The 23,945-nt window shown below is 41.5% G+C and overlaps 1 long non-coding RNA gene across 1 annotated transcript in view; it reads right to left on the bottom strand.

The window, feature by feature from the left end:
* Window positions 1–1,858: 1,858 nt before the first annotated feature.
* Window positions 1,859–23,945, bottom strand: part of LOC109311991 — a 38,669-nt gene continuing 16,582 nt past the window's right edge. Inside the window, exon 2 of the long non-coding RNA XR_002101677.1 lies at window positions 1,859–1,984. This is a non-coding gene — a long non-coding RNA (uncharacterized LOC109311991). The remainder of the gene's footprint in view (window positions 1,985–23,945) is intronic.

Genomic DNA, 23,945 nt, shown 5'->3' with positions numbered 1-23,945 from the left:
CTGTGCCACGCGCAGCATGCATCCTGTGATAACCTTACATGCCCCCGAACCCTGGGACTGAAACATGCTGCATGTGGTATGAAGGGCTGGACTAACAATGTGTGCTGCACTTAGCACAGGGGGTCAGTCCAAGACATGTGCTGTACATGGTGCCCCACCACACTGGCCCTTCTCACTGCTTCCAGCATAGCCTGATCTGGATCAGCCCCAGAGCCAGAGCCCAGGGCCCAGTCAGTGGGGTGCTGCATGCAGAGTGCACTTCACACCAGTCTCCTGTGCTACACACAGGGTCATAGGCTTCTCTTCGAACTTCACTTCATAAATCTACTGGATATAAAAAATCATAGAGCAGATATAGATACTGGATTTATCACATTATAACCTGCCTAACATCCGACTCCCCAGGTAAACCCTCCACTTTTTACCAGCTATTCCGATTCTTTCCCCATCACCCCCTTGTCTCTCATCTTTTGACTACAGCTACTTTCATTTCCCCCTCCTCTCCACCACCTGTTTCTCACCTACTGACCACCTCAATTTACATTTTAACTGACTGGCTTGCTTGCATATATACTGGCCTCTGGCTGCTTTACCACTCCATCCAGGAAGAGCACAGACCATCTGTAGATGCTTCCTCAGCCTGTCGAAGGGTGTTTGTGCCCAAAAGCTTGCTAAGAAGAATTTTGCCAGCTGTTTGAGGTGGTCTAATAGAAGATATCGGATTTACCCAAAGAACCTTGTCAGCCTATGTCCTTAGACCAACACGGCTACACCCTACATCTTGGGTAAACTCTCTACATTTTGCCAGCTACTTTCTATCACCAGACCAACATTCCCCCTTTCCCCCACCCCACCTACCTGTCTCTCACCTATTGTCTCCCACAGCCTCTGATCCTCACTGCCATGTATTTGCATTGTCACAGACTTGCGTTTTGCATGTTGTCTTCTATTCCACCCAGGGAAATCCAAAACAGCAGCAGACTCTCCCTATGCCTGACAAAAGGTGTCTATACCAAAAAGCTTGCAAAGAACAAATTTTCTAACTATTTAGTTGGTCTAATAAAAGATACCACATTTATCCACAAAACCTTGTCTGCCTAACCATATTCTAATATTTTTCAAAGCCAGCTGTGTGAGCTTTAATACTCTTTTTCCTTTGCTGCTTGTCATGGATGGCTATACAATAGCTATAGTGTTACAAAGATAAGGGGTAAGTCCTTAGCAACTCATTTTTATTTTTAAAACCCATAAGACATGGCCCCAAGATGATAAAAGTGCTTGGGGGAAAAAACAGAGCATTAGCACTATACATATTAGAGAAGTCCGAATATTTATACACAATGTTAAAAACAACACAGAACAGTTTCATTTCTGAAAGTATAAGGGCAATAGTCTCCCCAATTTCCCAACTGTCCCCCTGAGGTAAAGTACTACTGAATCTGTGTCTAGGAATCTAAAATTTAAAGACCTGTATTTTTTTGCAGTTAAGTTGTTGCAGCTATATCCAGTTAACCTTACACAGGAACCAGCTGCTTGGAGCTCAGATTTACTGCAAGTTGCTAATATCAGATTCAGAGCAATTTAATTAGGTTCACCATGATATAGATGTTACTTATGGTACATGAGCTAACTGGTATGGCAGGGTTAACTCCATTACTTGGAAACAGCAAAGAGAGGACAGCAAATCATTATTCAAATGCCAAGAAGAAATATGCTTGGAAATCTAGGTCCCCTGAGGCTCTGCTGGATTTATAAACACACTAGATTATCTTTTTAAAAATGTAAAAAACAGACCCAACATAGAAGGCAAAGTCCACAGTTGCATTTTTATCAGGATTGAAATAAAAATTACAAACTTACCGAGCAAAATAACCCTGTCTCCGCTCCTTCTTCTCTTCCTTAGTCTCCATGGTATACAGTAAAATGTGCAAGGTGAGTAGTTGGGTGTTTTGCTCTTTTTCAGTGCCTCATATCCAAGTACACCCTGTATTTATCATTGAAGAAAATAAAAGAGGAAATGTATCAATTAAAATGTCAACAAAGTCTGCAAGCGTTTAGAGTGCAGAGGTAACCTACCTAGTCGTATGACATATGTGAGTAAACTTTAACCACTGAAAGCACATCATGTGATACAGATTTATTACAACCACAAACAAAAAACAATGAGTAGGTTTGAGCAAGTCTCTGCCGAAAAATTATAACAGATATTTAACAGAGAAGGAGCAGCAGAGGGAATCTGTACAGCTTCACATAAAAAGAAGTAATAGCTTTTACTGCAGCATACAAGAGGAGATTAATTCAAAGACCTCTTACACTGATTTTCAACAGCTTGTGAAGACTTTTCCTTTCAAAAATGTATTTAAAAACCCTTTTTTCCCCCCTCAGTACCTGCAAACACTGCAGTACAGACCTTGTTCTTGAAAATGGAAACCAAAGATTTCCTTTTCCCAATGTTACTTTTCCATATTGATTACTTGCTACTTCCATACCTTTCATGAACGTGTACAGAATGTTGCTAAAAAAAATGAAAGCACAAGTTAACCTTGTGCATAAACTGGTCAGAATGACATGGGGAGCAAATGCAACCACACATCAAATGGCCACTCTAGCACTTGTTTCCTCTGCAGCAGAATATTGCTCTCCAGTCTGGAACAAAAGTGTGCATGCAAAGATTGTTGATACGCAGTTAAAAGCTGCTATGCAGATTACATCAGGAACGCAAAAAGTATGTCATTGCCATGGCTTCCAGTCCTAGGGAATACTGCTTCCCCACAGCTCTGACAATGCCACATACATGAGGGAATACCATAAGGCCATAGGTAACCCACACCTCCCAATCAACAAAGACATCATCATGCTACCACCAGATAGGCTCAAATCTAGAAAACCCTTCTCGAAATATGCCAAGAAGCACTATGATGATAACAAGAGTGCTGGAGAACAATGGAGGGAAGCCTAGGCAAATACCAACCTGCCACAAATATGTCATCAGTGACCTTACAATCCTCCAGCCATGATTTGACTTACTGAGAAAGATCTGATCCTCCTAGAATTGCATCCAGACACTTCATGGAAAATGTGGACATCTACTCCATAAATGGAGAGTCAAAGACAGCCCGGGTTACAACTGTGGTGCCATTTTTCAGACAGTGCAACATATTGGGAATGATTGCCCAATTACATCATTTAATGGCTATCTGAAAATCAATCCATGCAGCTACCCCTGGAGCAGTCACGTGGTTATCAAATGTAGATATTAATCTATGAAAGTTACAATCCTACAATGTCATATGAAAGAAAATGACTACTATAGGAAGCTGTGTTGTCATTCATGACTGAAAAGGAAGAGCCAAATATTGAGACCATAATGTACTGGCAGAGGTAGTAAAACCCCAAAATACTCATTAATGTGCCCTTAGAGAAAAACGATGAGAAAAAGTGCATAAATCAGAAAATTATAGGAGGAATCCATTAATAATTCTACATGAAATGGCAAAAAAGCAATTTTTTGCCCCATTCATGCCCCAATAAGTCTGTATGGAAAAACAGAACTAAAGATAGCATACTACTTCATAAATGAATTACTGGAACAAGAACTGGTGATTTTCGTAACTATGAGGTATGAAAATTGTAACTAGAGTCATTCAAGAAAACAACTGATTTTTAACATAGCACTAATGCAGACTAATAGAGGGATATACATCCATGGTAGTGTAATCACAGTTTCTTTACATAATGTAAACTATTTGTTAACCAGAGGGTAGAAGTTTCAAAAGAGCTCCAAACTGATCCTTCTATACTTCCACTGAAGCAACTGAAACACTAAAGTCAAGTGCTTTTAAAAATCATATGAAAGGCACCTCAGAGGAACTCCTTTTTCCCCCCACCCCCGGCTGGAATTCTTGAAAGTCCTTCCAAAATGTAGTACTAACTCCCTCTTTTTATGATTCATTTACTCTTCTGCACCAGCACACTGAAAACTCAGATACAGTACTGAATTCTAACTCATCTACTGCACAGGTTCTTTACTTTTTTAGACTCTCGTGGCACCCATCATTAGACACAATCTACCCTCCATAACTTTTAAAATGGGGTGTTAAATGGAGCAGCATCCCATTTTAAAAAGCAATTTATTTAGAGTACTTACTACCTTGCAGAGGGAGTGGACAGTCCAGATGACGAACAGCCAAGCAGTGATCGAGTCTGAGCCTGCCCTTATCTCTTTATCATCTGGTTTATATCCTCACACCTGCTTTCAAAGGATCTCCTGACTCTAGTTGAGAATCCCCAGTCCACTGAGATACGGGACAGCAAAAACAATCATGTAAAGGAAAATAATTCAATGAAAAGGTACAATTAACCTGTTCTCCTTATCCCTGCCTCTCACACCACAATTTACTTTCAGGAGTAATCTTTCAGCACATAGATTAGATTGTTTAGTTTGACAGTCTATACATCTGCCAAAAAAACTTTCATTCTATTGCACCTATACTGAATTCAAGCTTTAACCAAAGATACAGTTTAATTGCCAGAAAAGGAGCCAGGCTTGACTGGACAGAGAATCTACCAGTTTCCTTATGAAGCAGGAGCCAGCCAGTGATTTTCCTACCAGCAGTCAAGAGAGGCCAACCTGACTGAAATTCCATACAGGAAAATACTGGGTAGCTATTTAGTTATAGCTAAAATTATTACTTGATCACAGTATATAGTACAATTTAATTCTTCTTACATAATGAAGGCAGCAAAAGGCCACAGCAGCCCCCTTGGCTCTCCAGGGAACTGGCGGACCTCCTACATCTTAAAAGGAAGACTTACAAACGATGGAGGACTGGAACCACCACCAAGGAGGAATACTCTGGTCAGGTCCAGACCCGCAGATTGCAAACCAGGAAAGCCAAGGCTGTGATGGAACTCCAGCTAACTACAAATATCAAAGAGTCCTTTTTTAGATAATAAAAAGTTCTTTTTTAGATATGTGGGGAGCCAGAGGAAAAGCAAGGGCAACACTGGACCCCTGCTGAACCAGATGGGACAACTGACGAACATGAAAAAGCAAACTTGCTAAATGGGTACTCTGCATCAGTTTTTTCACCAGTCCCATGGGACGGCCCTGCCCACTGAGAGTCAGGGAGGCCCAGGTGAGGGAGATTCTGCACCATCCATCGAAGCTGACCTCGTGAAGGAACACCTTGACAAGCTGGATACCTTCAAGTCAGCCAGCCCTGACAGTTTCCACCCCAGGGTACTCAAGAAGCTGGCAAGCATCATAGCTCAGCCCCTGGAACGAATCTTTGAGAACTCCTGGAGCTTTGGTGAAGTGCCCGAAAATTGGAAGGCCAATGTGGTGCCGATCTTCAAGAAAGGGAGGAAAGTAGATCCAGCAAACTACAGGCCCATCAGCCTGACCTCTACCCTGGGGAAGGTCTTGGAAAAGATCATCAAAGAGGCCATCCTTAACAGACTAGCTGATGGCAATATCCTGAGGGATACCCAGCATGGGTTTGTTGTGGGTAGGTCTTGCTTGACCAATCTCATTTCCTTTTACAACCAGGTGACCTATCACATGGACAAGGGGGAACAGATTGATGTCATATCTTGACTTCAAAAAAGCCTTTGGTCTGGTATCCCATGATCACCTCTTGGCAAAACTGGTAAACTGTGGCCTCGGCGTCACCACAATCTGCTGGCTGGGGAACTGGCTCCGCAGCAGGGCCCAGAGGGTGGTGGTCAACGGGAGCCAATCGTTTTGGTGTGTGGTCACCAGTGGGGGTCCCTCAAGGCTCTGTCCGAGGGCCTATACTGTTTAACATCTTCATAAGTGACGTGGACATTGGTGTCAGATGCAGACTGGCGAAGTTTGCCGATGACACCAAACTCTGGGGTAAAGCATCCACACCTGAGGACAGGAGGTGATTCAGGCAGACCTTGACAGGCTCAGGAAATGGGTGGATGAGAATCTGATGCTGTTTAACACTGAAAAATGCAAAGTTCTCCACCGTGGGAGGAAAAACCTGCAGCATCCTTATAGGCTTGGCAGTGCTATTCTGGTTAGCACTACAGATGAAAGGGACTTGGGGGTCATCATTAACCACAAGATGAACATGAGCCTTCAGTGTGATGCTGCAGCCAGTAAAGCAAGCAAAACGCTGCTTGCATCCATAGATGCTTCTCAAGCAAATCCCGGGATGTCTTTCTCCCCTTGTACTTGGCCTTGGTGAGGCCGCAGCTGGAGTACTGCATCCAGGTTTGGGCTCCACAATTCAAAAAGGATGTGGAGAAGCTTGAGAGAGTCCAGAGAAGAGCCACGTGCATGATCAGAGGTCAGGGAAACAGACCTTATGATGAAAGGCTGAAAGCCATGGGACTCTTCAGCCTGGAAAAGCGCAGGCTCAGGGGTGATCTGGTGGCCACCTATCAGTTTATCAGGGGTGCTCATCAGGATCTGGGGGAACATCTGTTTACCAGAGCTCCCCAAGGGACAAGGTCACAAACTCTACCACAACTGATTCAGGCCGGACATAAGGAAGAACTTTTTTACTGTCCAAGCCCCCAAGGTTTAGAATAGACTGCTGCTGGAGTTGGTTTAGGCACCTACTTTGAACGCCTTCAAAAGACATTTGGTTGCTTATATTGCTGAGATCCTATGATCCCTCCTGACTTCCTGCCCTTGGGGCAGGGGGCTGGACTCGATCTTCTGAGGTCCCTTCCAGCCCTAATGTCTATGAAATCTATGAAAATCTCAAAACAAAGCACTTAGAAGCTTAGAACAGTCTCTTTATTCTTACCAAATCACTATAGCATATTAGATTTTAAACTGTGCAGATACCTTCTCAAATAAAATCTGTCCACCCTGGGAGGTTCTGACACTTCTTATCTTATCCTGTTAACAGTACTCTTTGCAAGTCCTAAATTGAACTGGATGGGCTTACCTTTTAAATGGAACCCTGGGCAACCCCAACGTTGAAACGCCTTTGAACTACAGTGCTTCAAAGCTGCAGGGCTTTGTAAATTGTGATAACATGAAAAACTAACAAACTAGGTATACAAGATGTTGCGTGTCCCATCCTCCTCCTCATCTTCCTCTCTTTCCCCATCTCAAGGATTGGGAACTACCTCCCCCATCATCCCACCAATTTGTGGAGCTGTCAACGCTTGAAACATCAACTGCTAAATATTTAGATTTTAACATTTAAGGAAAGAATGACTGCTTACATTGTTCATATTGTAATTACAGTCAAAACTGAAATTAGACTACTGAGTCTGTGGACCAATGAATGCCAGAGGCTGCTGATTTTTTTTTTTTAGAGTTCAAGTGAAGAACGAACCTCTGCTTCCCTGACAATTGATACTGTACTCGTGGCAAGAATGAACCACAGACCACCTAACATGGCAAAGCTCCCTATGAAAATGCAAAGTTAGAAGTTACAGTTCTCTTCCCATTTGAGTTCTAGAAACCACAATCAGATGCAACCGAATTCATTCCTTCATTCAGCTTTAAAAAAAAAAAAAAAAATCAAGACTAAATACAATAGAAAACACAATATTTGATTCAGGATAAATGGACTACCCCAAATAGGAGCATTACTTAGAAAATAGAAGCCAAGTCAGGGCATTCGCTAAAATTTAAGGTGTTTTTAAGAGACAAAAAGGATCTGTTCTTTTCTGGTTTTTGTACTGGGAGGAAAATGATGATCTCACCTCAAATAGTTGCTACGAACTCCCCAAGATGAACAAAAGTTTCCACGTGCAGACTTAATATATTACGTTCCTTTCTTCCCTTTGTTTAGTTTAAAAACTCTTTAAGCCTGCTTTCCAAAAAAGAAAAATGGTTCTAGAAAATGCATGCTTCAAGGTTAACAACTGTATTCAGATAATATCCTCCTCAGTGTTTCTACAGAAAGCAATTGTAAGTAGTGCCAGTTTTTTTAAATACCAATTTAATTTTGCCATTTTTGGCCCATACTTATATCTCAAATACAGAAAACAAACCCACAAGTTTTCAAACATTTTCATAGTGTAGATCTCCCCATATGAATGGTGACACAGCAGCCTACAGTAATTGGTATGGAAAGTAATATTAGAGAAAGGAAAATTTCAAGAAGTGGTTTTCAGAAGTAAGCCACTGCTGCAATGTTTGGGTTATAAACACAGGGTGGAGCGAAGGGATATTTATTTCTAAACAAAGCAAAGTTTTCACTGACATTTGAAAAACATAAAAAAGCATTGAAGTTTTTGTATAACGTTTTTCAGATAAATAAAATTCATATTTTCCACTCTAACCTGATAGTATCTCTTCAATATTATCATAAAATATATTACATTAAATATTTATTAGGTTGGATATTAAAACAATAAATCTAGTGCTTGTAGTAACTTCTCTCTGCTGGAAGTAAAGTTGAATTTAACAAATGATAGAATCCCTAAAATAACATTTTTGTACAGCGGGGAAAAAAGATGCACATTTTCCCAGATACCACCAGCATCCCTGCTCAGATACAAACCACAAGACAGCTGGCATTGTCTTTATGGGCATTTTAGAAGTATTCCCTGCTAAGCTGCAGTCTGTAATAGACAAGGGAAAGTTTATATTTTATGACCACAACAAAGCTGTATTTCTTTACTAGATACTTTTACAGAGGGAGAATCTGGCTGAAGGACACGTACTTGATTCAGAAGATGAATTATTATTGTCAAAATCCACTGTTCTCCGCCTTAAATCTGTGTTACATAATTGCTGCATCAAACACTGCCAAAACAAGTTGTAGCCAGAGATGAAATATTTAAAACCATGGTGTAAAATGTGGGTCATCTAGTGATGAGCCTTACTGTTTATGCACTATTTTTCCTGAATACACACACACACACACAAAAAAGTTTACAATCCCTTTCCACTGACAGTTTCTAGCAGATTCTTCACTTCTCCATCTGTCAAAATGAACCAATTGATTTTAAGCAATAAATGTCAACTTTTTTAACTTGTGCTATAAATAGTAGGGTTTTCTTTAAACGAAAAGACATAAAGGAATGTGTCAATCTGCTTGGTGCACAACAGTTTCAGAATAAATAACTTCTTTTTCCTGGCTCTGTATCAGCAGTTATCCAGCAGCCAGTGCTGGTTTCAACAGCTGTGTGTAGATCACTAATGGTATAATTCAGTAATACTAGCACAGAGAAGAGTATGAAAACAGATTTGGTTATTTTTATATGATGTTCATGGAATTTGGCAGTTTACAATGCACACCTTGCACCCAAAATTGCTAGTGATGGATATGCCATATAGAAGACAGAAAAAAGAACAGAATGTAAGCCATCCATAACCAAGTACTATTCTTGCTACTTATCTACTTCTTGCTACTTATGGCAGCATCTTAAAGTATCATAGCATTTGAGATGGAAAACTCCAGAACTCTTGGTTCAGAGATGATACTTTTTATAAGACCAACTAAGAAATACATTTTTTTGTTATTTTTTTCTGCAAGCTTTCGGACACACACCCTTCCTCAGGCTCAGGGAAAATTAAAGATGGTAAAAGTCCCCATAGGTAGAAAATAAATTTCACTTTTACACAGAGGAAGCTGAAGGTGGAAGTCTGTTCAACCTGACTCACGGACCTAGAGGAACAGACTTCCACCTTCAGTTTCCTCTGTGCAAAAGTGAAGATTATTTTCTCCCTATGAGGACTTTTTACCATCTTTAAATTTGCCCTGAGCTTGAGGAAGGGCACGTGTGCCTGAAAGCTTGCAGAAAAAGATAATTTTTTTGGTGATTTCATAGTTGGTCTAAAAGAAAGTATAATCTCTGAACCAAGAGTTCTAGAGTTTTGCATTTCTTTTTGTCTCAGACCAATGTGGCTAGCAAATATATCCCTGAATCATGGCATTTAACTACAATATATGGAAGTGCTATTATTCCCCATTTTTGTAGCTAGGGAACTGAAATAAAGAACTATGCAGTAAAATTAGGATGTCATGTGGTTATATACACATGCTAGCTCAAATCAAGATAACACCTGTGACACTAGTAGCAAAGACATAGCAGCATGAACTTCAACATGCCTGACTGCATGGGACAGCATCATTAGCTGCAATGCTGGCAGTAGCAGCAAATCCAACAGCTCAGCTACTGCTCTTTTTGCATCTTCTCCCCTGGGGTCAGCGCACAGGGCTGGTGCCCCAGTTCTATCGCTTTATGCTACTGCCCTTTGGGGAGCAGCACTGTACCTAGACTCCTGGTGGCCCTGGGTGAACATTTTTTTAGTATCGGGCCCCCCTTCGCCAGAGATAATGATAATAATAATTTTTAAATTACCATTTTTGGGCCCCCTTTCTGTCCGGCTGCCCGGTTTGCCTATGCCTGTGTCTGGCCCTGTTGGGAATCCTAGGCATGTTCTGTTTTCTACCATGTGCTAGCTGGAACCCTGAACTAGGGGACTACGTTCCCTATACAGCATAAGGAGAATCACAATGGAATTTACTTTTGTGAGCTGGATTTTGTAAGTGAAAACCTAGGTTAGCCAATATAAAACCAAGGAAGGAGTCTCAAATCCCACCCCCCTCCATGATTAAAGCACCTCATTCTGGGTGGCTGAAAGACACCTTTGTCAAGAAGAGATTCACAGCTTGGAACTTGCTCCCGAAGCTAGCTGGGAAACGTCTGCCTCAGACTCTATGGATCTTATATTACTTGCCCGGCTATACTTCATCCGGTGCATCCTCAAGCCAGTATGGCGAATAGCCTGGGAGGCATAACATGTGCATCTCAAAGCCCTCAGGCTCAGAAGGGACTTGAATCCAGTTCACCCACTTCCTGGGTGGGTGAGTTCTTTAATGACAAGCCTTTCTATTAAAGTGAGCAGCAACATAAACACCTCCACAAGCCCCACTCGTTAATCTTTCTGCTCTAAGAGGTTTTGAGTGAATAGCACCCAACAGCTGGAAGAAAACAATCACCCAGGCTAAGTACAGACAGTCAAAAAGTCTGAGGCTGAATTGATTCAATCTTTAGAGTTTAGTCTAAGATGTATACGTTGAACTGATAAGCAGGTGAAGAGACATTCACATTTGATTCCAGAAGTGCAGCTACATGCCTCCAGTGGCTCAGGCCAGAAGCTGAGGGGTGCTAAAGCAGACCTCTCTGATCTGCTGGAGCAGACAGCTTGGGCCAAGGTTAACCTACCCTCCTTGCAAGAAGGGGTTTGCAGCATAGGTGCAAAACATCCTGGGATGCTGGGGGACTGCAAGTTAAACTTGTACCTTGGAGGGGATCTGGGACAGAAGTTCCATAAACCGATTTAAACTAATTCAGTTAGCTACATCCACCCAGGTTTATTTTATACCAATTTCAGCCATTTTGAAAGTGGCTTACGCGCACTGTTGTGCTGCAGATATGAACTGGTTTCTGATCACATATACCAGTTTACATGCAACGTCTGTTCTAGCACTAGGGCCAAGAATAGATCAGGTAACAGGAGAAGACTACTAGTAAGCAAGCACTGTATTCTAGCTGTTCAGACATTATCCAGTATTTTGCAGGTCACCTGATCCCAGATCTCCTTCACAACTGCATTTTCCTTGTTTCTGCCCTTTAAATTTGTCCTACAGATTATAGATAAACAATGGAAGCACTGATCCACAGAAATTGGTTTCCTCACTAGATTTCATAGACATTAGGGCTAGAAGGGACCTCAGAAGATCATCGAGTCCAGCCCCCCCACCCAAAGGGAAGGAAGTCAGCTGGGGTCAAAGGACCCCAGCAGGATAGGCATCCAATCTACTCTTGAAGGTGTTCAATGCAGGTGCTTCAACCACCTCTGATGGCAGGCTATTCCAGACCTTGGGGGCTTGGACAGTAAAGAACTTCTTCCTTATGTCCAGCCTGAAACAGTCATGCAGTAGTTTATAGCTGTTCGGCCTCATCATCCCTTGGGGTGCTCTGGTGAATAAACATTCCCCCAGAAAATGGTGGTCACCCCTGATAAACTTATAGGTGGCCATCAGGTCACCCCTGAGACTATGCTTTTCCATGTTAAAGAGCCCCATGGTTCTCAGCCTGTCGTCATAAGGTCTGTTCTCCTGACCTCTGATCATGCGCATGGCTCTTCTCTGGACTCCCTCCAGCTTCTCCACATCCTGTTTGAATCGTGGAGCCCAGAACTGGACACAGTACTCCAGCTGCGGCTTCACCAAGGCCGAGTACAGGGGGAGAACGACGTCCCGGGACTTGCTTGAGAAGAATCTATGGATTCAAGTCCGCATTTCGGTCACTTTACTAGCGCAGCATCGCATTGCAGGATCATGTTCATCTTGTGGTCAATGATGACCCCCAAGTCTCTTTCGTAGTGCTAGCCAGCATAGCACTGCCAAGCCTATAAGGATGCCACAGGTTTTTTCCCCAAGGTGGAGAACCTTGCATTTTTCAGTGTTAAACACCATCAGGTTCTCGTTCGCCCATTTCATGAGCCTGTCAAGGTCAGCCTGGATCACTCGCCTGTCTTCTGGTGTGGATACTTTGCCCCAAAGTTTGGTGTCATTGGTGAACTTGGCCAGTCTGCTCCCGACTCCAATGTCCACATCATTAATGAAGATATTGAACAATACGGGACCAAGGACAAAGCCTTAGGGGACCCCACTGGTCACAGGGCACCATGACGATTGACTTCCTTCAATTACTACCCTTTGGGTCTGACCACAGAGCCAAACTTCCCAGCCAGCAGATTGTGGTGGACCCAAGGCCGCAACTGGCCAGTTTCGCTAAGAGGCGATCATGGGATAACAGATTGAAGGCTTTTTTGAAGTCAAGATATAGGACATCAATCTCTTCTCCCTTGTCCAGGTGATACCTGGTCGTAGAAGGAAATGAGATTGGTCAAGCAAGACCTACCCACAACAAACCCGTGCTGGCTACCCCTCAGGATGTTGGCATTGGCCAGTCCATTAAGGATGGCCTCTTTAATAAACTTTTCTAAGACCTTCCCCGGGACAGAACTCAGGCTGTTGGGCCTATAGTTTTCCAGATCCACTTTCCTCCCTTTCTTGAAGATAAGCACCATGTCAGCTTTCTTCCAGTCTTCAGGCAGTACACCAGAACACCAGGAGTTTTCAAAGAGCCGTGCCAGGGGCTGAGCTATGATGCTCACCAGCTCCTTGAGTACCCTGGGGTGTAGATTGTCAGGGTTGGCTGACTTGAAGGCATCCAGCCTCTCTAGGTGTTCCTTCACGAGGTAAGCACTGATGGAGGGCAGGGGATCTCCCTCACCTGGACCTCCCTGTCCTGTAGTGGGCATGGGCGTCCCATGGGACTGATGAAAGACTGACGCAAAGTACCTATTTAATAGGTTGGCTTTTTCCTGGGCGTCAGTTGTCAGTTGCTCCATCTGGTTCAGCAGGGGTCCAATGTTGCCCTTGCTTTTCCTCTGGCTCCCCATATATCTGAAAAGGGACTTTTTATTGTCCTTGATGATCGAAGCTAGTTGGAGTTCGGTTGCAGCCTTGGCTTTCCTGATTTGCCCCCTGCAGGACCAGACAAGTGCAGAATATTCCTCCTTGGAGGTGAATCCCATCCTCCACAGGCATTACGTAACAGCGAAAAAGTACTTATGAGTATCATAAAGTTCTATTTTTAAATGTGTGGGTAGCTTTGTTTCCTTGGAAATAACTGTATTTGAAATGTCAAAAAAAAAATTCCGAGTTTCTGCTATTAGCATTTCAATTCTCAGCCACAAAGGGGGACAAAAACAAGCAGCAAGGATAATGCCAACACAACAGCCAGCGAACGTGTAGCAATGTTGAAACCTGCATCAGGGTGGAAGAAGGAAGTGGGTTTTTTTGTTTGTGTTTTGCTTTTACACACACACACACACACACACCCCTTCACATAAAGAAACAGTACTTCTTTTCCTCCTTGTTATATAAAGCCCCAATCCTACATATGAATGGCTCAATCAGGGAAAACCTCTCTGCCAACTTAAAACCAGCTAAAAGTAATGGGACTTTATACAAGTACAAGGATTTCCCCAAAGCAATGCAAGAAATACATATGATACTCAGATATACTGTTAAGGAAAGAACTCTGGAAAGTGAGACTTCTAATTTGCTATCCAGTCACAGAGACGAAAATCAGGTTAGATGCTGTGACCTGATGGGCCGAGGTATCAATATAACCAAATATTTCAAGAAAGTTACTGTAATACGTTATTCCCCTTCTATAAACACTAGAAGTGGAAGTATTTTAGAACTGTCCTCGCAAAAAGGCTAGCTATGCTGAATTTCATTAATTAGTTTATCACTGACTGGACAAACTACTTTCACATTGAATTACTGTTAGAATCAATTAGTTTAGTCCGTTTGCATTAGTCAAAAAAAACCAAGGGTTCGACCACTGCAGGGTCTTAGAATGAAAGTCTAATAGAAATGTATAGCCAGCAAAGATTAAAATAAGCCACAGCTTATTTAGTTCTTTCGTCAGACAGGATGCCTTAACTGCAAATGAGATTGGATGCTTATAAGAAAGCACCAGAACAGACCAGTTCAATTAGCCTCAACTACACTTGTATTAGCTTCAGTACTTTGTACATGACATTGGGAATTTATACTAAAAGGTTACCTTAAAGAAACCAGGAAATGTTTACCCTCAGCTTTACAATTAAAATACTAGTTACGATACAAAGTTTAAAGCAACAGCCAAAATACACATATGAATGAGCTCTTTGTCTCTGTAAAAAAGTCATGGTCCACTAATCACCTTACAGAACCTATTTCAGACCATGCCAGGAAAGCTTCTCCACAGGCAAGGTTGAGTCTGATCATACATTCTTGCTTAGGTGAATAATCCTAACTTGTTCAAGTAGTTCCATTAACTGCAATGTGCTTGTGTCATTAAAGGTTGAAGTAGGATGTCTATTATGTTTCTTGCAATGAGGAGGCACTTTAAAAAAAAAAAAATCTAATACAACTAAAATACAGAGAATACCTAAAAATGAACTAATAGAGGGGCAAAAAAATATATGTGGGCATTCTATTCAGGATAAAAAAGCCATAGGATGTCATAGGAAAAAACAGATTTGTATTTCTCTGTCCAAATAGAGATGATGAATTTGTATGTCATCACTATGTTATAGAATCACTGTCACTCCTACAACATTGTGACTATGAAGGTCTGGAAATATGGAAGTGAGTAAAAAATATGACAAGAGACAGCAATATAAACACAGAATTTCCAATAAATATATCTGGTCATACTTCCAAAGAATTCCACAGCAGAACTGATACAGACTCAAGTGGGAGCAGGGAATGCTCCATAAAGATGAGAAAGAAAATAAAAATACCAAGAATTTGACATGAAAATACCATGTGAATGGTATTTATCAAGGTTAAAAGCATATATTTAGTCACCTGTGCCCTTTTTTACTTGGCAACTGTACATCGCTATATTACCCATATAGGATATTATCCGAAATTGTCTGAAATAGGGTGAAACTGGACAAGAGAGAAATGTAGTAGTACTGCACTTGGGAGTAATCAGTGGCCTAAGCATAAAATGGGAGGTAAATAACTAGATTTGCAGAAAAGAAACTGGTGGACACAATGCTTCACACAAACCGAATCGGAGTCAAAAACTTTCCATCACAGAAAATCTACCACCAATAAGATGCTTAAGGAATGTGATACACAAGATCAATGTAATCCTTGCACTCTACTTGGTGCTGGTAAAACTGGAACTGGAGTATTGTGTTCAGTCAAGAAAGATGAGGTTGAACTGAAGAGACTCAAACAACAAGTCAGAACTCTAGAAAATGTGACCTTTGAGGGAAAACTGAACGTGAGCTTGTTTAGTCTAGAAAAGAGGGGATGCAGGAAAACAGCCTTCAAATATGTAACACGCTTACTGCAAAGAGGAAGGTTATAAAAAAAACACCCAAAACTGTTCTACAAGTCCGCTGGGGCAAGACAAGTAGCAGTGGGCTTAAATCAGAACAAGGGAGATTTAGGATGCATATCAGGAAAGCTTACCAGCTGTAAGTATAATTAAACAGTGAAACAGATTACCTAGAGAAGTTGCTGAATCTCCATCACTTGGAGCTTTTTAAAAGCAGATTAGACAGTAATCATTGAGTAATGGCTTAGATACAAATGAAGCTGCCTTCGAGTAGGGAAATGGACTGGAAGACCTACTGAGTTCCTTTCCATCCTCTCTTTTTCCTATGTCAGCAACCCCCATCCCAAAGGGCGTACATTTCAGAAGGGGTACCTACCAGAAGGGATACACTCTTTAAAAACAGGTTGAAAACCCCTGGCCTAGAAAATAATAACATGACTAATCCATGGAGAACTGTGTAATGCTGAAGGTAAAAGCATAGTCTTACTCTGTCAGATGTCCTAGTAATTACTAGAAGTCATAAGATTTGGGCTAGCTTTAACACAGATCCTCCCCACAGAGGTTTAAAAGGACATAACACTGCCCTTTCCTTGCATGCTGCGTTTTCATTTGCATCAGTACAAAATGGGTTTCACACAACAACGCTGATCTGGGTAGCACTTCCAACCATCTTGTATGGGTACATATCAACACAAAGCATAACAGTGAAGTATCAAATCCTGAATGCTTTACAAACTATTAACAGAAAACTTCAGTTTTTTATGCCAAATATGTTAACCACGAAGGTTCAATGTTGCCCCCCACAAAAATTACCATTTTTTGTAAGCAGATAAACTCTATAGTTCTCCAATCCAAAAGAGCTAGTCATAGTATAAACTGACATACACACGCAAGGGATTGCAGGACTGGATATCTAGATAGCTCTAACATTTTGAAAAACACTACTCTGTCCTCCAATTAAATAGCCCTTATAGTACTGATGTGTAACAGCATTACTTCCATTTTATGGATGGCTAACAAACCCAGGAAGATCAAAAGACTTGTTTCTTGATCACACTGCAGATCTGTGACAAAGCAACAGACCCTACTCAGCTCCTAGGCCAGTGGTTTACCTACTGCACAAATGCTTTTTCCAGAACACATTTTAAATAAAACCTACTACAGTACTTGATTCTAATAATTAGCATTAGCTTGATTCTAATAGTACCCCAGTAGCCTACCTTGCATTTATGAGGCCAGGTCTCCAACCAAAAACTGGAGTAAAGCAGCATAGTTCCATTGTTTTCAATGCCAAAAGGCAACATACCCCACTATACTTGCAACGCAGATTCATCATAGTTCTCCTTGTCTGGAGTGGACAGATGTATACACACACGAGCGTGCGCATTAAATAAAATAGCTTGCAGTGCATCTGAAAGCATTTATCTACAACTCCAGGTGGTTGTTATTATATAACAAAAGTCAGTCAAAGATTTAATATTTTATCCATAAAGGACAGATAAGACTGTCCTTGAGGATAAAAGATCACACCATGATCACACACCATATGCACATGCACGCATATACACACACACACACAACTCCGTTATGATTAGGCACTTGCTTGGCAGATCAAAACAGCATGGCTTTTATTTAAGATAATACCTATAGGATCTGCTCAAAAAGTCTTAAAAAATAATATTTGCATTTTTACCTTATCAAGGACATGAATGGAGACAATAAAGAAATCCCCAATCTTCTGTACAGAGACTGATTATTTTGTTGTTGTTTACTACATTTTTAAAAGACTCATACTACATAGATTATTAACATTGTGCATCAAAACAAAACAGCAGGAAGGACAGAAAGAAAAATTCATTTCATTTCCACATACAGGCTGATTAATTGCTTTTTATGAAAGCAAAACAGGTCAGATTCCAACAACTCAAGCACCAGGGCATGGGACTGCAAAGCCAGTTTCCCTTGCCCAAGACCACTGTTCCAGTGCATAGCCTGCAATGGAACTGCAGCTAGGTCATATAAACAGCACATTACAGGCCACTACATCCACAAAGTCACACATCCCATAGCTGGATATCCACCAGAGCTGGTCCCACCTAAACTAGCACAAAGGGGCAACGCAGGAACAGTGCACAATCAGTACACAGAATCCTTCATTTGGCCCACAGGCAGTCATCATACAGAGGATTTTTCTATGCCCTCTTCACACTGGGTTTAAGTTGACCCAGCCAAGAACAGAGCCTAAAAAAAAAACACATTTCCTTCCTTCCTTGCTACTTAAGTTACATCATTTCAGTGGTCTACCTACATAAAGAGGGTAGCCTTCCTAATTTGCTTTAGTGAATTAGAAAAGTTGTATGCTATACAGTGTTTGAATTACAAGGGAGCCCAAGGGCACTGACCCTCCTATAAGAGACTAGCGTCCCCTGGCCCACCCCATGCCTCAGGTGCCTGTGGCTCCTTCCAGTTTCAGCTGTCACCACTGCAAACCCCTTCCCCAGAGTCAGAATGTAATTCGAACTCTGACATTATGTGTGTAACAGGAAAAGAAAGTAGAGACTAATGAACATACTAAGTTTCAGAAAATACCCCCCCCATACTAACTTTTATCTAAAGTCAATTAAAAATATTTTTGAGCAGAAATAAAGTGCTGAAAGGAAAGGAGGAAAATATAAAGAGCTCTTTCAAGGTAAAACTCTTTAATAACTAAATATGGCCAACACTCTTGAAATGGTTCAGTGTTTATACTCACTAAATAAATGTAACAGTACTTTCCATTTACAATCATTTCAGTCCTGGGCCTACAAACACTTCGTTATAAAGTTAACTATTTCCAGATAAACAGTCCCAATGTGTTCAGTGCAACTAGTGAACTGTGAAAAGTTAAACACATGCATACCTGCTTACAGATTGAGATCAGTCAATACGTTTACTTGAAAGTTTTCTTTTTGTTTTAAAAACACTACAAGCTATTTAAATATTGATTCTAATGGCCGTTGAGGGTGTTTAGCATTTTATACAGTCAAGTTCTAAGTGACTGATTCAACTCAGCTGAAGTTAACAGAAGCCTTACTATTGACTTTTTAATAAGTACAGGATGAACTCCTAATTGCAAAAGCATAGTAAAAAAATCCCATAATATTGTCCATTAGGTTGTGTCCACTGGTCTTATAGAATAGTACCACCTCAGAGATCTATAAAATGAAACTCAGGTGTGATAGAGGAAGTCTCAAATTCAGCAGTGAGTACTATGTAGAGTTGAAGGGAGGCCAGAAATGTGCCTTATAGTCTAACCGAAGAACTGGTGTAGGCTTTTTTTTTTTTTTTAAAAGAGTATCAATTATTCTTATTAAGCCAGGGCTTTTTTTCAGCATTTAATATTTTTATGCAATACTCTTGAAGCTATTCAATTCCTTCCTTAAAAAATTATGTGCTACTTTCAAGATAAATTTCCAAAAATAATTATATTTTACCAACTGTGGAGTTGCAAAAAATGCTTAACTGTGCAATTTCTAAAACACTGGAGTATGGCGTTTCCTCTCTCAGTTTTTTTTGTTTTGTTTTGTTTTTAAAAGGAAGAAGATTTAAAGAAAAAAATCTGAAGTAATGTAACACATATTTGACCACATAGTTAAGAGAAGCAAATTCAAGGTTTCTGTAGCAACAGTAACTGCTGCATTTCATGCACCATATATTAAGTAACAAAATGAACAGTTTAAAAATACTATACATGTGTAATGTGAAAGAACTATTATTGTTACAAAAAGCTCATTTTCTATTCTGGATTTGCTAATCTGGATGTACTGTTGCATTAGAGCTATTTTGTGAATGTTACATGCAACCAAATAGGAGCTCAAATGCTCAGTGTTGGGTGCATTACAAAGATTAGACAGAGTGAATTGTACCATTTACACAGTGCGTGCACTGACACTTATCTTAGAAAAGCAAGACTACAAACTATTTCTTTCCTCTTTGAAAAATTAATTGAGGTACAATGGCCAGGATTTAAGGTAACCACATTTAATTCTCCTGCCTCTTTTCCTAAATCCCTTGCCGCTAATGCCTTTTATTATCCTATCATTTTTCCTTTTTTTCTCTTCAACTTTCCATTGTACTTGGTCAGAAGCTGATTGTAGTATCAAAGCTCAGTGACTTTATTTCTCCCCTTATATGCAGAACATTTCCCCAATTCAAAGCTTAAAACATCTTTTTATACAATGATAATACTGTAACATTATGTTTTCATGAATAATTATGGCATTACAGTGGACACTGATGTTTAACAACAAATAAAACTCAGTCTTTCCTACTTTATTCCAGTTTACCAAAGCTGGAAATTGCATGAATTTGTGTGTCAACAAGGGCCAACTACAGACATTCAAAAGGCTCCTGGAGGAAAGCACTTTATCACACTTTACTTAAAGAGCTACAAGTTAGGTTGAGCTGTTTGGTGTGGGGAAACTTGGTGCCTGTCTGCAATGGCCAAGGCCAGCAGGCAGGGGGCACTCCTGCAAGCTTCCCAGGAGGACCTCCCCCTCCTGCCCCACTCCCTGCCAGCTGTGGGGCTGAGCAGCAGTTGGGAGAGAGGGAAGGGAACCCCTCTGTCATGCAGACCTGGCCTGTCCCTGCAAGACCTGACCCATCAACCTGTGGAGGAGTCCTTGTGGTGGGGGGCTCCCTTCCCCCAGCTGCAGCCAACAATGGCAGCACAGGTTTTCTGCACCTCTTTTTGCAGTACTGGGAACTCGGGGGGGGGGGGGGGGGGGGGCAAGGAATGAAAAAAGGGCCCACACTAGCTTCTCAGCTTGAGTCTTGGTTGGGACAGGGGCAAGGCCAAGCCTGTGGTGCATGGGTGCTCCTCTTCCACCCTTTCCCCACACTAGAGTTCCCAGTGTCGTGAAAGTCTGTGCAGGAAGCTTGCACTGCTGCCAAGGCTTGGGGAAAGGAGCTCCCTGCTGCAGGAGGCCCGGTCCAGGCCCAAGGAAGACCCATGTCAGGAAGCTGGGGAAGGAGGAGGGGCACCCAATAGGGGGGCTCCTTTCCTCCAGCTGCAGCCAGCAGCAGCAGTGTGGGTTCCCTACACCACTTTTCACCGCACTGGGTACTTTGGTGGAGGGGGGTGGAACAGGAGCCCTGAGCCAGGAAGGTGGGCTTCCTGGCTCGGGTCTTGATGGGGGCTGGGCTGAGCCAGGTCGCCCCGCAGCAGGGAGGCAGGGGCTTTTCTTCCACCCCCGTCCCTACCAGAGTTCCCACCATGGCAAAAACAGGCACAGGGAACTCACATTACTGCTGCTGGCTGCAGATGGGACAAAGGAACAGTATGCTGCAGGGCCAGGGCAGCTGCGGGGACAGAAATGCCCTACTTCCCATCCCTATTCCCCCTCCACCCCAGCCAGACTCTGGCTCACAACCAGCTGGGATCAGAGGCTGTTACTCACTCCGTGACAGCTGAGGGGGTTGCGTGGCATGGACAGAGCAGACAAGCTCTTCCTGAGAGGAGCGCACCACCCTGCCAGGGGCCCATGATGCCGGCAAATCCAGCCTAGCTTAACACATGATGGATGTGGCACAGGAGTTCAAAAAAGTGCTCAAGGGTTAACTTAAAATGCTTTAAAAATGGCAGATTGCCCTCTAAGTGCCATAAACATTTGTTAAGTGTAACTTTGTACCTAGCCAAGGTTTGCATGATTTATACCTGAAACACAGGATAAGATCAGATGAGGAAAAGTGAGAAACCCAGAAAAATCTGTGGCATACCTTTTTATTATTATTTTTTTTAATCTTGCCTTTAAAAACATTCCAAATTTTAACTTTGTGGTCTTTATTTTCATTCTTTTAAAAAAATGAAGTTCTTAATAAATATGGAGAGAAAGAAGTGTTAACACAGATCAGCTGTATGCTGCTCTTCCTTAGAGAATTTCACTCTGCCCTATAGTAACGAGAGACAAATAATGGGGTTCTGGGGTTGACGCTTGAGACAAATAAATGGGAGAAAAATTCAGTTTGAATTGAGTCAAAACCAAAATTTTTCATCTTCTTTTGGGCAAAGCAATACAAAAAAGGTTTTGGGTTAAAGTGAAATAAATCATTTCATTTGGGAGTCATGTTATTTTTGTTTTTATTAAACATGGGTCAATTTTTAAACCAAAGATGATGTCTTGAAATGAAAATACAAGAAAATTTCATGTTCTATACTGAAAGCTCTGAACAAATGTTTCAGCACTGCTGAAAAAAAAATTTGGAAAAAAACAAAGCAAAATATTACAACATTTTCAATTTTTCCTCCCCATTTGTTTTGTCCTGACTCAAAATATTCTCTGAATTTGATGAGAATTCAGAAATAGTTTTAATCCACGTAACGCTGAAAATTTTGGCTAATTTTACTTTGGTGGAAATATTTTGTCCAAATCAACTAGATAGTGAATTGGATTCCTTTTATACCGATCCCTAAATTCATGTAGCGTTTCACCTATTTCATCTCTGTTCAGTCAGACTTTCTGCATACACAGTTTAGTGACATGCATATTCTTACAGGATTTAGTTCTAAGTATGCAATTTACTGTACAAAAAAAAAAAAAAAAGAAAAAGAAATCAAATTATTTAGCTGGTTGCTGATTGTAAGGCCCCATTTTCATTTCCCCGTTTTAACACACTTGGGCTGAAGTTTTCTCAACCACATGCCTGTATAACGTTTTCAGCTGATGCAGTTCAAACTACTTCAAAAATAAGGCTAAAGAAAAAAAAATGTTATGTCCTTATTTTAACCTTTTATTTGAGAAGCTGTAGGGCAGGAACTTGATATTTGGCATGGGGCATTTCAGACATGCTTCTTTTGCTGCCTCTGTGAAAGGGCCCCCAAATTTGGTCATGTTATAAGCTTTTAAACAAAAAACAGCCAACACGTTTGATATGAACTGCTAGAGCTTTCTACTACAAACTCAAGAAGATTCTATCTACAGTGGGCACGCTGCCTAATTTGGAGAGAGAGGGAGAGAGAATGCATGCACAGGTATGTCTGAGAAAGAGGCCAGGTACAAACATTACACTCATACCGGTGAAAGTGACAGGAAACCAGTCTATACCCATAAGACATTAGGGACACGTACACTGGTTTAAAAATAGTGGAACCCGGTCTAAGATTTGCACCCCCCACCAAAGGGCAGATGTATGTTCTGTTTTCACTTACAGAAGACCGTGCAACTTAAGATTGATTCCACCTCAGGCTTTTTGAATGTCTGTACCTACCAAAAAGAACATATATGAATACTGATTACAGGAGGGAGCACTAATAATTTGGAGGGTGATGGAGACAATAGGAGCTGGAAGAGGAAATGAAGCATGAAGGAAATTTGCAGGGGGGGGCAGGATCCTGGATGCCAATAAGATACACCAAGTTAGGACAAACAGCTGGTAAAGGGAGACTGGAATAAAAAACAAAACAAAACAGATCAAACTGGGAGTCAGGATATAAGAACAGTGGGTAGATCTAGCACTGGGCTGGGCAAAGAACAGCACAGTATAGTCACAGGATGAGGGCAAGGGAAGACAAGGTGACTAGACTTAGAGAAAAGGCCAGAGCTGACAACCAGTGGGGAGGAGAAGACCAGAGACAAACAGGACAAGCAGATGAGAGAACAGATTCCAGAGAATATGGCAGAAGAGTCCAGCTGAGAAGGAAATGGGCAGAGAGGCTGTGCCTTAAAAACTACAGTTCCTTCCAGAGCATAAAATGCAACCCAAGGTCTCTAAGAACCAGCACTCTCCTATCAGCCACTATTGATGAAACTCATTGGCAAAGCCTTTCTCCAGCTACACAAAGACACTCTGTGGCACAAACACAGACAAAACCCAAGGCACCATCAAATGCTTCAATCAAAAGCTTCTCCTTTTCCTGCAGCTACCGCGCCTTCCAACTTCCGTAACACAACAGCCTCCACCACTACACATCCCAGTTCTCTCTCTATAAAGTAGGTCCTTTCCATGCGTAACAAGAGGCAGGGGGTCCTGTGATAAAAATACATGTGGTCCTGCAGTTAAAAAACTGTCATGATGAATTGACTAAGGTTCCACAG

Source organism: Crocodylus porosus, unplaced genomic scaffold (assembly GCF_001723895.1).
Source record: "Crocodylus porosus isolate Cpor-Errol unplaced genomic scaffold, CroPor_comp1, whole genome shotgun sequence".
Classification (NCBI taxonomy): domain Eukaryota; kingdom Metazoa; phylum Chordata; order Crocodylia; family Crocodylidae; genus Crocodylus; species Crocodylus porosus.
The sequence above is the reverse complement of the archived record's forward strand: the minus strand, read 5'-3'. Positions and strand labels throughout refer to the sequence as shown.